Raw genomic sequence first — 12,512 nt, 5'->3', positions numbered from 1 at the left:
CATTTATATATTTTAGTTCATTTGATAAATTGACATAGTTGTATACCTATGTACAAGGTTACCAAAGCGTTAACTGGTCACATGAATATCACGAACTAATGGTTCAAATATATATGCTTCATTTTTATTATAACTCATCAATCCTGTCCTGTCATCCTGTTGACAAATGGCTTATTTGTGGTTTAACGGGATAATAATTTAAAGAACAATAAAAATATAAATTTTAAATGGAGTCGAAAATTAATAATTTTGACAAAAGAGAAATATCTAAAAAAAAAATTTTTTTAATTTTCTCAAAGCGAAATTCCAATACATTATAGTTCTACAATAAAATCTTTTTTGTTTTTAGTTAAAGTAAAAACTTAAATGACTTACAGGTTTGCCTAAAGACCTCGGTAATGTACGTTGGTATAGTGTGTGGAGTAGTGTTGAGTACCTTATCCAAGATGCACTACAAATGTCCCATAAAAAAACGTAAAATGTCCCGCAACCTCACAAAATATATTTGTACTAACTATTTTTCATTGTATTACTACAAAAGGTTTGGTTATAATAAAAACATTTTGTATTACTGCAAGTGTTTTAAGGTGGTGAGGAGTTTATGTACTGGGAGTACATTACTACATTTCGTGTATGCGACATTTTATGCCGCCCTACCCCCAGGATATGAAAATATTATTTTTGGTTCTTTTACACCTCATACCTGAACTCAACATCTCATTTCAGTATTTGAGTACCTCATACAAACTCTTTCTGAAATCGTGTCGTACACAACACTACTGCGGAGGGCCAGTACAAAAAATGAAAAAGAAAAAGGTTTTCAGACACCAATGTAATTTATAAATTTTTTAACATCTTCGCAACTTCTATTTTACAAAATCTGGGTTCGATGGAGCCCCCGTCCCAGAGCTAAACCCTTAAAGTTACACCGGGTATGCCAATAAAAGGCTTGTTGGGAAGATTGCTGAAAGTTGAAAAAGACTAGATTATCATTTCAATCCTAAAGAGCTGACAACTTAAAGAAAACTGAGAGAAATTCGAGGGATGCCAATGTTCAGAAGGCTCACGAAGAGGATGCATGCATAAAAATACGTATTTAATGGTATTTACCTAGAAATAACACATTCTTTCACAGTAACGAGCTGATAATACTAATACTGAATAATCGTGTGTACATTTATTATTTCTACGCGTGCCTGCTTTCTGCTACGGTGAAGGAAAAATTATATAATTTTCATGCAGTCATAAGCCAGTGTTACACTTTAATGGGTTGGTGAGTAATAAATCCAATCTAAGCGTAATATTTCGCAATTACGATACCAACTTTTACTATAACTTTGAATAACGTGCCACGGCGATCAATAGTAGGATTAGGTGAGTTTCAAGAAATAACCACCAACTAGTAACTCGACATGGAGTCACTATGTGAGGGGATTTAAACTGAAGAATAGGCACGTAGATGAGATTATAGATTATAGATGCAAAAAACACGAGTTAATTAATGCTATACATTAGTTAGTTAATGTTGATTAATGTTATCAATACCATTTTAATTCTATTTTAGAAGTTAAGTTTGTTTAGGTATGAATAAATATATTCTATTTTTGTTTAAATCCTTGAAGAAAATGGCTTTCTTTTTATTACAAACTAACAGCATTCCAGAAATCACCTTATGCTAAATCTTGTCAGCTCTTTGCTGATTTTGAGTTGTTGAATATCTGAATATCGTAAAATGGATTTCTTTGTGCGAAACAACCAAACATAGGAACGGCACGTTCTGGTGTCAACAAATTTTGCCAGTTTTTTCTCTCTGGATCAACGCAACTATTTTTGGCTCCCAACTTAACTTGCATCCAGAGATGTGCAAAATGGGTATCCAAAACCATTTGAAATGCAAAATGGAAATGGGTCAAAACTTTTCCATTTCAAAATGCAAAATGCAAAATGGTTTTTAGAAAAGCATTTCAAATGCAAAATGCAAAATACCTATTTTCAAAATGCATTGAAAATGCAAAATGGTTTCTCAGGTCAAACAATTAAAATAATTATAGAATTTTTAACAATTTTGTCATTTAATAATGGACATCAATGTAGAACAAACATATTACATGATGGTAAATCCAAAACACCACGACTACAGATTATGAAACCACAAAAAATGCGCCGGACTAATGTTGCCAACGTAAAAACATAGAAACTGCTATCTAACATTTAATATTACAGCGTCACGGCCCCATGTTCAGTATTTGAATCAGTATTTTTTGTAATGGTATCACTCAATTGCCAGGGCTCCTACCAGGGAGCAACTTGACAATTGTAAATTATCTCTCATAGCGAGGTTGAGGACCGACTGATATTTGGGGCTTATGAAAAAAAGATGAGTGGAGATAGTAGGAAGAATGTTGCAAAAAAGCATTTAAAATGGAAAATGCATTGAGAAAAGCATTTAAAATGCAAAATGGAAAATACCCATTTTGCATTTTGCATTTCCATTTGAAATGGATTTATTTGAAATAAAGCACATCTCTGCTTGCATCATGTTGTTCATATTGTTTTAAAATTCCATTAAACACTTAAAAAAATAGGACGGGGTGTCAGATTGTTTCTTCCATGTTGGTAATGTAGTTCTTGTGATTTGTCTTGTACGTAGTAATGTTCTACTTTAAATATTATTTTTTGTTATTGTTACATGTTTTACTAATATTATTTTATAATCAATATATTCATTTATTTTTCGGAATAACTTTATTGAGTAAAACCTCAAATTGTAATATTTAATTATTGAAGACAATATTAGCGATTTCTAAACGAAAATCTGAAACAGAAAAATCAGAAAAGGATATGGTCACATCTAGGACCCGTGTCCCGGAAAGACAAGGGTCCTGGGTTCGTGTCCTAGATGTGACCGTAACCTTTTTTGATTTTTCTGTTTCAGATTTTCGTTTAGAAATCGCTAATATTGTCTTCAATAATTCAATATATTTATATTTTTGTATAATTTTTGATAGCTTACTTTTCTGTTTTAAAATGCATCTAAAAGCCCGGCTGGGCGTAAAACCTAATAAAATAAAATGTTTTCAATTGTTTATTAAAAGAAATCGAAGATAGTGGTAAAAAATCAGGGAGAGAAGGAATAAAGTGTATGAAAGAATATATTCAGCCAAAAATTCAAATCCCAGCAAAACTAGGTAGTAAAGTTTCACAGAATTTTAACAATTCATCAAATTTCAAAGTTAATTTTCAGGTTCTGTGAAAGTTCTATTCAAGTTCTGTTCTTATTTCAGTTCTGTAAAGCAACTGGCCCATAATGGTATTATTCAAATTCTGTGAAACAACCCGTTCTTAGTGTTTGAATAAAATTCACACATAATTTTGTTTTCGTGCTTTTGTCTGTTTGTCAACCTGACAAACAGCAGTGAATTATAACTGTCATTTGTCTGCACTACAAAATGTGTAATTCAACTACGCACTGAAGTACCATTGTAAAAAATTCACGTGTTCATATGCGCATGGTGAGGGTGTAAAGTTTTCAGGAATAGCAATGCTTTCAGCCCCGTGAATTTAAGGGATGGTAGACATACATACAAAACTAAAACTCTCGTAAAGTACGGAAGGTGCTGTGGGTATTTACTATTTATTATTAAGAGAAACAGTTTTGTCATTGACATAAAAACAATAGTACGGACCTATTCGGGGAAATTTCGCGTGCTTTTTTAACTGTATATCTTTTATGTCTTTGTCCATGATGAATTGATGGGTCAGCATCATTGAATAAAGAACAGCACAAGAAATACCACGAGGGCGTGTTTCGCCAAAATTCTGACCATTCCTTGCTTAAATTTAATATGCAGAACTATGTTTCACCATCATTATGATTTCAAATGGGTTTGCGATATACATATACAAGCGCCCTAAAAATGATTTTATACAAAAGCGACGCTACAGAAACCATGTCAGTATTATTATTATTAAATGGGCTAAAACCTAAGCAATGGTACTATCTCAATTGCGACATTGGTTTCCATTCAAATCTATATGGTAGGCATTTCTGGCGCTCTTCTTAATCTATAGTGGCGTATTCATAACAGTTGTGTTTTTCAAATCGAATTGCGAAATTGAAATTTCACGCCACTACGAAGTGACGTTTCGATATTACCAATGGGACTGAGCGTAATTTTCATTTTAATTTTAAAAGTACTGCTTTCATGCATATACCAGTCTTTTCAACATAGTCACGATTTTAACGCCGCAAGGCCAGCCTGATATGTTATTTATCAATGGATGTTTCCCTCACTATTTGTAGAGCCTTTTCCACAAAACTACGCCTAACAAAATAACAGTTTCCAAACACGAGAAAGTTTTGACCTGAGAATTTTCAGGAGTGAGTACATTTTATTTATTTAATTACATAATACGCACGGTTTCCGGAAACTGCAAAAGCGGGAAACTGGTGAATCTACACCACATATACAACCCAAAACACACAATTGTTACACATATTTTTGAACTGTTCAATTTTTTTGCAGAAAATGGTCATAAAACTTTTGGATCCGGGTTTACACTTCGACCCATTTAAGACAATAAACAGCATATACTAACACTCTTGAGACGGATTTCATTCAAATTTGACAAAAAAACCAACTTGGACTCGATGAACTTGTAAACAAAAGCACAAATAAATAAATGTGTTGTAGGTTTCCGAACACCACGTATAAATAAATGATATCGGTGCTGACTGTATTGCCGTTAATTAAAAAAATAAAAACATAAACGCATTAAATATTTTGAATTTGTTCACAGGAAATAAGAAAAATAGTTGGTCTTTGCATTCTGACGGATAATGAACATTTTGAGAAAACTTTACTCTCCTTTGGAATTAGCTAGTGACGATTCTCGTGGGTCTTATGTAATATTTTGGGATGCTAGTGACGTTTCTCGTGGGTCTTGCATAATATGTTGAGATGCTAGTGACGTTTCTCGTGGGGCTTACGTAATATGTTGGGATGCTAGTGACGTTTCTCGTGAGTCTTACATAATATGTTGAGATGCTAGTGACGTTTCTCGTGGGTCCTATGTAATATGTTGGGATGCTAGTGACGCTTCTCGTGGGTCTTACGTAATATGTTGAGATGCTAGTGACGTTTCTCGTGGGTCCTATGTAATATGTTGAGATGCTAGTGACGTTTCTCGTGGGTCCTATGTAATATGTTGGGATGCTAGTGACGTTTCTCGTGGGTCTTACGTAATATGTTGGGATGCTAGTGACGTTTTGGAATGCCAAGGGGTATTTGATGGACAGAAAGAAGCAAGTAAAGATACTCATGTTATATTAAGAGCGATGATTCATTGAAGCCGCCAAATCATTAATGCTGCGTAGAAAGGGTTAAAAAAGAAGACGAAGATGGTTCGAAAGGGAGATATGTGAATACGAATGTTAGAAGGAGCACGCTTATGTCAAAAAACCATTATAATCAATTGGTGTTAGCGAAAAAAATTAATAAAGTTTGACTTATTTAAAATAGAGCACAATCTGTAGAAAAATGTCTAAAGAAGCATTAAAAAAACACTGCATTTTTTCAAACCTACATCATCTTGAATAACAGAACAAGATGTGTTTATTAAGAGGAAGCTACAAGCCAAAAATGTGTATATTCTTGGTAGACCTTATATTGTAGGTAATAAGCATTAAAATCGCTTGACAAACGGAGTCTAGAAACGTTCGATTTCAAGCACAAAACTGGTTTTTATTTATTTTGTAAATAATTTTAAAAGAAAGCAAAAAAGTTAATCAAGTGAAACTCTCACAGATAATCTTAGCTATAAATCCGTATGTACTTTAAAAGGTTGTTTTCTTTATGCGTTCATATTTTTCTATTGAAAAAAAAATTAGTTGTTTGCATTTATATTTTTTATTGAGTAATTCATTTTTTTATTTGTATTCTACTCAAGCGAAGCGATAGGAAAACCTTCAGTTTATCTAAAGCATTTTTTGGTATTCATAATGTACACCAATTCGTTATAAAGATTAATCAAAATAGTGATTTGGCATTAAGCTTCGCCTTAATTTTCGGAGCATTCTTTGCAATTTTTTTCTACAGAGGGAATTTCATATATGTAATTACTTTTTCGGCTCGGTTAATGAATAAGTATTATCTTAAGGCGATGAACTACGTCGTGTAATATTTTGAATCGAGCCGCCATCAATAACGCTCCTTACGTAGATGACGATAAGGCTTAAATTCCCGCTTAATACCATCTAGCTGTTTTGATTTATGCAAGAAAAAAACATGGCCAAAAAGTGCCTTCTATTTTATTTTGTGGATGTTCAGGCATAAATATTTAATTTTTTTCCCATCATTTTATAAATAACTTAATTTGCCACATTATACAATAAAATCATAACCGAAAATGGGTTCGTAAGTAGGAGATTTTGAACTTTAAAGCAGTTTTCATAGGCCTTATACATTATTTTTTTCTGAGCTTATAAAACGACTTATAAAATACTCGATTATTTCAAAGGCCAAGATGTATTCTACTCACAGTATTTAATTAAAGCATCTGAAACATTTCTAGGTGACAACATTTTCAAACCAAAAACACGTGATTTTGCATTACTACGTAGTGCATCGCCTTAAGAAATAATATAAGATTTTTAAATGAACTTAAAATGTTCAAGTGAAATATGTTTTAAATCGGTAGAAATTCGTTATACGGGGGCTTAAACCGTCGAACTATTGAGCACAATAATGTGTTTAGCGCACCAGTCTCTCAGTCAGTCAAGAACATGATAATGTTGAAACTCTACGAAGCCGGGTAGTAACTCTTAGTAATATATACAACATAGAAAAACATTTATAGTTAAATTAAACCATGTGATGTAATATTGTATGTATTATATTGAACCACACGCCATGATAATAAAATCGATACAAAGTGATTTGGAATGTCGTATAAATTAATTAATCCCATTAAATTAATTGGACCGTATTATTTAATTGAATCCATCAATTATAATTATTGTTTGTTGCAACTTAACGTAACACAATAGAATAATACATTCATTATTCTTGACTAGTCCAATTCTCCAAGTTTTGCCCCAGTTTCGTAAATTACTATCTATTTGTTATTCAGTTCGAATGAAAAATCCTTGAGAAAGAATACAGATTGTTTTTTCTTATCGATTTTTATGGATAAAAGGACAACCTTCAAATTCCAAACATTAGTTATTTAATTGCTTTCATTGAAGGTCACAGTCTTTTAACACCATATTATTTAATATACACCTTTTAGCGTGGTAGGCCCGTGGCATTTGGAAATATCAAAATATGAATTTATTTCTCATCTCAGGTCTGTTATTTAGATCGATTGGTTTGATAATAAATAGGTTCAAATATTAAGTTCTCAAAAGACTCGAGGCTCACATTTTAAATAATTCCGACGAATTCATAACTATAATTTGTTTTCATACCGATACCCACGGATGTAAGTTATTTATATTTAATATTAGTTAAAACAGTTCCTTACCATTAAAATAAATTACGTAAAACGGTTTGAACAATGTATAAAACGTTTATCAACTATTAAATTAGCGGTAAGCAACAGATTTTATTAATCTACGCGATAAATTAATAAATTTCAACTAACAGAAGTGTTCATTTAGAAGCATCTGAGATTTAACTAATAAGTTTATCAGAATTAATTAACACTGCGGAAAAATCAATTTTTTAGGCCTACTAGGGCAAATTCGACCGTAGGTCAGTCCAATATACTGGGTCGCGTGCCGAATATTTTTTTACATGTCTTCTTCACTTACGTCGTTAAGATTCCCAATTTATTTTAGTGTATTTGCTAGGGAAAAATCGACCGTAGAATCCGTAGATCGACCGTCCAATACACCGGGGCCGTGCGTCGCATATTTTTGTAAAGGGAACTTTATTTTTTTGGGGATTTCTAAAATAGTATCGCCCTGGTGTAAGACCACCATTCAGAATTGAAACGTTGCTCCAAATGGCTTTAGCCGTGTTTAGTGACTAGATCTGAATAGCCAGGTACTTCCCCACCTTCCTCTTTCCCTTCCCCACTTACCTTCAGCCTCACAACATCCCCCAATTGGGGATGCCATAGTCTCACTGGCTCCAGACGGGAGCAGTTGGGACTCTTGTGAGGTATTCACTATAAAAAATTTTTTAAAAAAATCGACATTCGTCATTTTTTACGTCATTTTTTTAAATATTATTTTATTTTTGACCCCGTAGATAATATAAGTTATTAAATTATTATTTTTACGCATCATGCGGTATAAAAGCTGTTTCGCCTTAGGAATGAAAGTTGAAACAGCTACGATGAATAAAAATAACCACAGCTACAATAATTTTAAAACATCCTATTTATTTTAAATGACGATATGGACGACCTTTGTTATTTTTTATTGAATACTTTTAACCCTCCGATGGGCAATGTACTTTTACCCCTTTGAAAGGCCAGTGTGGCCTGGCCAGGCCATATAAGGGGTGTGGGTTATCAAACTAGTTTTAGATACATGCAGGTGTGCAAATCGTGTGTATGATTGTGTCAATATGTTGTAAGTGTGTATGTACCAACAATAGCAAGTCCCTTTTCCACCAGAATTCTTTCGTCGAAAGTCGAGTGTACCGTCGAAGTACTATTCAGTCGGTAAAGCGATTCTTGTCAACTAAATCCAACCCAACTCGTTCGCCTTAATCCACTTCACGATCAGCATCTGGAAGTTTTCCGGTGTAAATTTGACCTCTGGGCGGGTAGTTGGTATCCGAATCGCAGACCTACCAGACCTTGATGCCATACTCCTATCCAGGCCATGTGATACAGTCCTTGAAGTTCTTGTCTTAAATTTAGTTGCTGTCCTACCAACCAAACTCAAACTCATCGGCAATATCACCATTCGACGCAGCTCGTTGAGTTTTATACTATATTGATAACGCTTGCCGAAAATTCAACCGAAATATATAAAATCAATTTTGTAAATCGAAATGGCTTGGCCAGGCCATCTCGTAGCCCGTGGGAGGGTTAAAAAGGGTTACAAATGATTTATTTTTTTTATCTAGACCTCACTAGGTACTTACTATTTACCTGTTCTGAGGGCAACATTTAATTGAAATTTTTTCAAAAATCAGAGATCAGAGTGGAAAAAATATTATTTCGTCCTGGGAAAAGTACGAAATTAGGAAGTGAAATGACTTTAACTACGTTTTTTTGATTGCCAGATCTATAAAACAAAGTCCTCTCAAACATCCTAAGTGATTTTACCCTTTACGGCCTTTACTCTCCCATTCCTTCCGTTTAACGATATGTATTTTCTATACCACTGACACTGTCTCCGCACCGATAACTCCTTTTCTACATGTCACATAAAATATCCTGATATGGCGGACGGACATTCATTCGTTTCTTTTAATCGCAATATTATGTTTGTATTAATTTTTTTATGTTTTCCTGGAAAACAATGCTTTGCGCTTTGACGTCATAAACATTAAAAAAAATATATATAACAATTTACTGATTAAGACAACCGTTAAGAATATTAATACGACATAAAAACATGCATTTGAACGTGGTTTAAGTATCAATCTTACATATGTATAAATAATATTTTCTTTTTATAGCAATAATTGAGTAAATAATAGAGTTGCTAGTTTACCGAGATCGTAATTTTCTGAAGTTTCAAGTCGATGACTCAGTTAATTCAGTAATTCTTCTACTAATAAATAATCATTAATTCCTCAAAAAGATCGAACAAAGAATGACCAGATGCGCTAAAACACACAAACTCGGTTTATTTTCGTCCTGAATCGAGATATTTGAAGTATGCACTTACCGCCTGAGTCAGATAACACTGCACTTATACCCCGGCTGCAGTTTCACACTGGAAGTACGAATACACACATAAGTGCATTTTATCAGTCATCTGTATTGATTCTATGCACCATCGACCAATTATATGTTTTATAAGTTTGAATCACATACTGATTAAAGAAATTAATTTGCATTTATTATTTCCTTACTAATAAGTCGGATCTTGTTGAATTAAAGCTTGCTGTTCGAATGCGGAACTTTGTTGTGACTTATGACAAAATGTTCACTTATCAAATTTATAATTATAATTGTTTATTATAATACATATGTTTTGTTTATATGAGAGATAAAGTATGTTACATACTTAAAAAATACCCCAAGATATTTAAATATTGCTCAATTTGCGTTTGCTAAGAAAAACATGCGAATTGTTAAATAGTTCGATGTAACTGCAAGCAGGAATATCAAATTTCCCACATAAGCTCACACCACTGTCAATAATATTTCACACCAAATTTAACGTTCAAACAAAAAATAAGTTAACCACTAGCCAGAAAAGCGAGAAATATAAATTTATTTATTTATTAACGCACAATGTCACACAATTTGTTTTTTATTGTCTCTCGGGAAATTGACTTTGATTTTGTGTTTTCCACAACAATCGAATCGTAAAACGTGGAATACATTCACCTGCTTACTTACGTAAAATAACTCAGATGTTTGATTCGACTCGCGGCGCGACCGCTGGGCGAGGTGTTCATTTCTCGACTGAATTCACTGTGTTCTGAGTTGACTGGAATGAGTCGCTATACAAAGAGTGCCAACGAAGTATTTCAGTGGGTAGGTACTGGGTGCTTTCAGTGGTGTAGACGTCGCCACCTATGGAAAACCGACAAAAGTAGCACGTGCCAGTTACTTGTAGATAGTTTTCAATTTCCGATACTAGATGAAGGCTTGTAGAAACAGCATTTTATTAAATAAATCAATAGATAGTTGACATTAAAGACTACTTATTGTATGACTAATACAAATTAGTAGGTAAATGGACTCATGAAAATTATTATTGATATTGTTAATCGTTTGTTGGCAAAACTCAGTGTTTATTTGAACCCGATAAATTGACTCATTCCCATATCAGCGAAGTATTAAACGTTTACGCACATGTCTCGTAATTATGTTATGGTTCAAGTTCGTTTTCAATTATCTCAACCTAGGCGTACCCGGAATGCAATATGCAGCCATTGGTGCGTCAATTTGTGTATACACCCGGAGAAAAATGAAAATTGATAATATATTGAAAAATATATATTTTTAGTCGAGACACTATCTAAGTTACAAACCAATTTAATTAGAAACTTTGTATCAATTTAAAAAAAGGTAGATGCTAAAAATAGTTGCAAGATGATATTGTTAATTTTTAATTGTTTTTTTTTAATTTCATGCTTGATTCTGTATTTGAAATATGATATCGACAAATATGACGCTTAATAAATAGGTCCCAATGGTCGAGTAGTTTAAGACGCCTGTCCCGGCAAGACAGAGATCCTGGGTTCAATTCCTAGCTGTCACGGTTATCTTATTTTTTTTTGTGCCTTGTTCTGTTTCATGTTATGTTTAGATTTATTCATATTTTCTTTTTTTTCAATGAATATTAAAAATCTCTACAAATTATTGGTAATCCGGTTGAAAACGGGATTGCAGGCCGTTTCCTGTTAACTTTCAGTAAATTCGTAATATTTCGGAACACGTGTTCATGCACCTGCATTGGCCTTGATAATATATAATGACGAAATGCGAAAATATTAAGATTTTTATGAATACGTGTTCCGACACCATGAAAATACGTATTTTACTAATATTGTATTTTAAAGGGCCTGCAATCCCGTTCTTAACTGTATTACCAATAACTTGAAGAGATTCGTATTAAATTAGCAATACTATTTTATCTCATTTTTAAATATAATTAAAAATGTTTTTTCTTGTAGTTTTGTGATCAGTAGAATGTAATAAGTAAAAATTGTATTTTCAATTTTCTCTTATTGAATAAATCTAAACCAAAATTTCCCCTGAAATTATAAGACTTGTAGATTTAATCATAAGACTTGCTATATTTTTTATGTGAATAAGAAAGTCGTAATAATAAAGACGACAATTACGCATTTAAAAAGTAATCTTTACTGAACCATTAATCTGACGGCCACTATCATGAACTGGAAACGGAACGTACAAATAAATATACAGACAGACGAAATTCGAAACGGTCGAATTAAAAAAAGGACTTAAATACGCTCAGTCAATTAGGTTCTGCAAGTATTTTAGTTTTTTTATTATTGTTACAGCTGTTTCGGCATTTGAGGCCATTATCAAACACTCTTGAACGCCGAAACAGCTGTCACAAAAATAAAATTTGAGATTCTCCCTGATCCCTAGATTGTCGCCCAACCCTCATATCTTTACCTTCCCGGTACTCGTCCTCTCCTTCCTTTCCTTAAAAAAACCCTCCACACAGCATACCAAAAGATGACAAAGGAGGGAAATTATTTTCCTCAGGGCCTCCCGTGTGGGGTTAATGAAAAAATTTATATAAATACTATTCAAAAAAGAGATAACTACTGTAAGAAGATTTTCAAGAATGTACTTGGAACTCAAATAAGATTCTTACAAATCGTCTTATAAAATAC

The 12,512-nt window shown here is 33.1% G+C and overlaps 1 protein-coding gene across 1 annotated transcript in view; it reads right to left on the bottom strand.

Moving 5' to 3' along the window:
- Window positions 1-12,512, bottom strand: part of LOC149417530 (uncharacterized) — a 159,589-nt gene that overhangs the window by 135,887 nt on the left and 11,190 nt on the right. The window lies entirely within an intron of this gene.

Source organism: Hesperophylax consimilis, chromosome 15 (assembly GCF_061612785.1).
Source record: "Hesperophylax consimilis isolate HC1 chromosome 15, BYU_Hcon_1.0, whole genome shotgun sequence".
Classification (NCBI taxonomy): Eukaryota; Metazoa; Arthropoda; class Insecta; order Trichoptera; family Limnephilidae; genus Hesperophylax; species Hesperophylax consimilis.
Note: the sequence above shows the minus strand (reverse complement) of the source record. Positions and strands in the feature narration are given on the sequence as shown.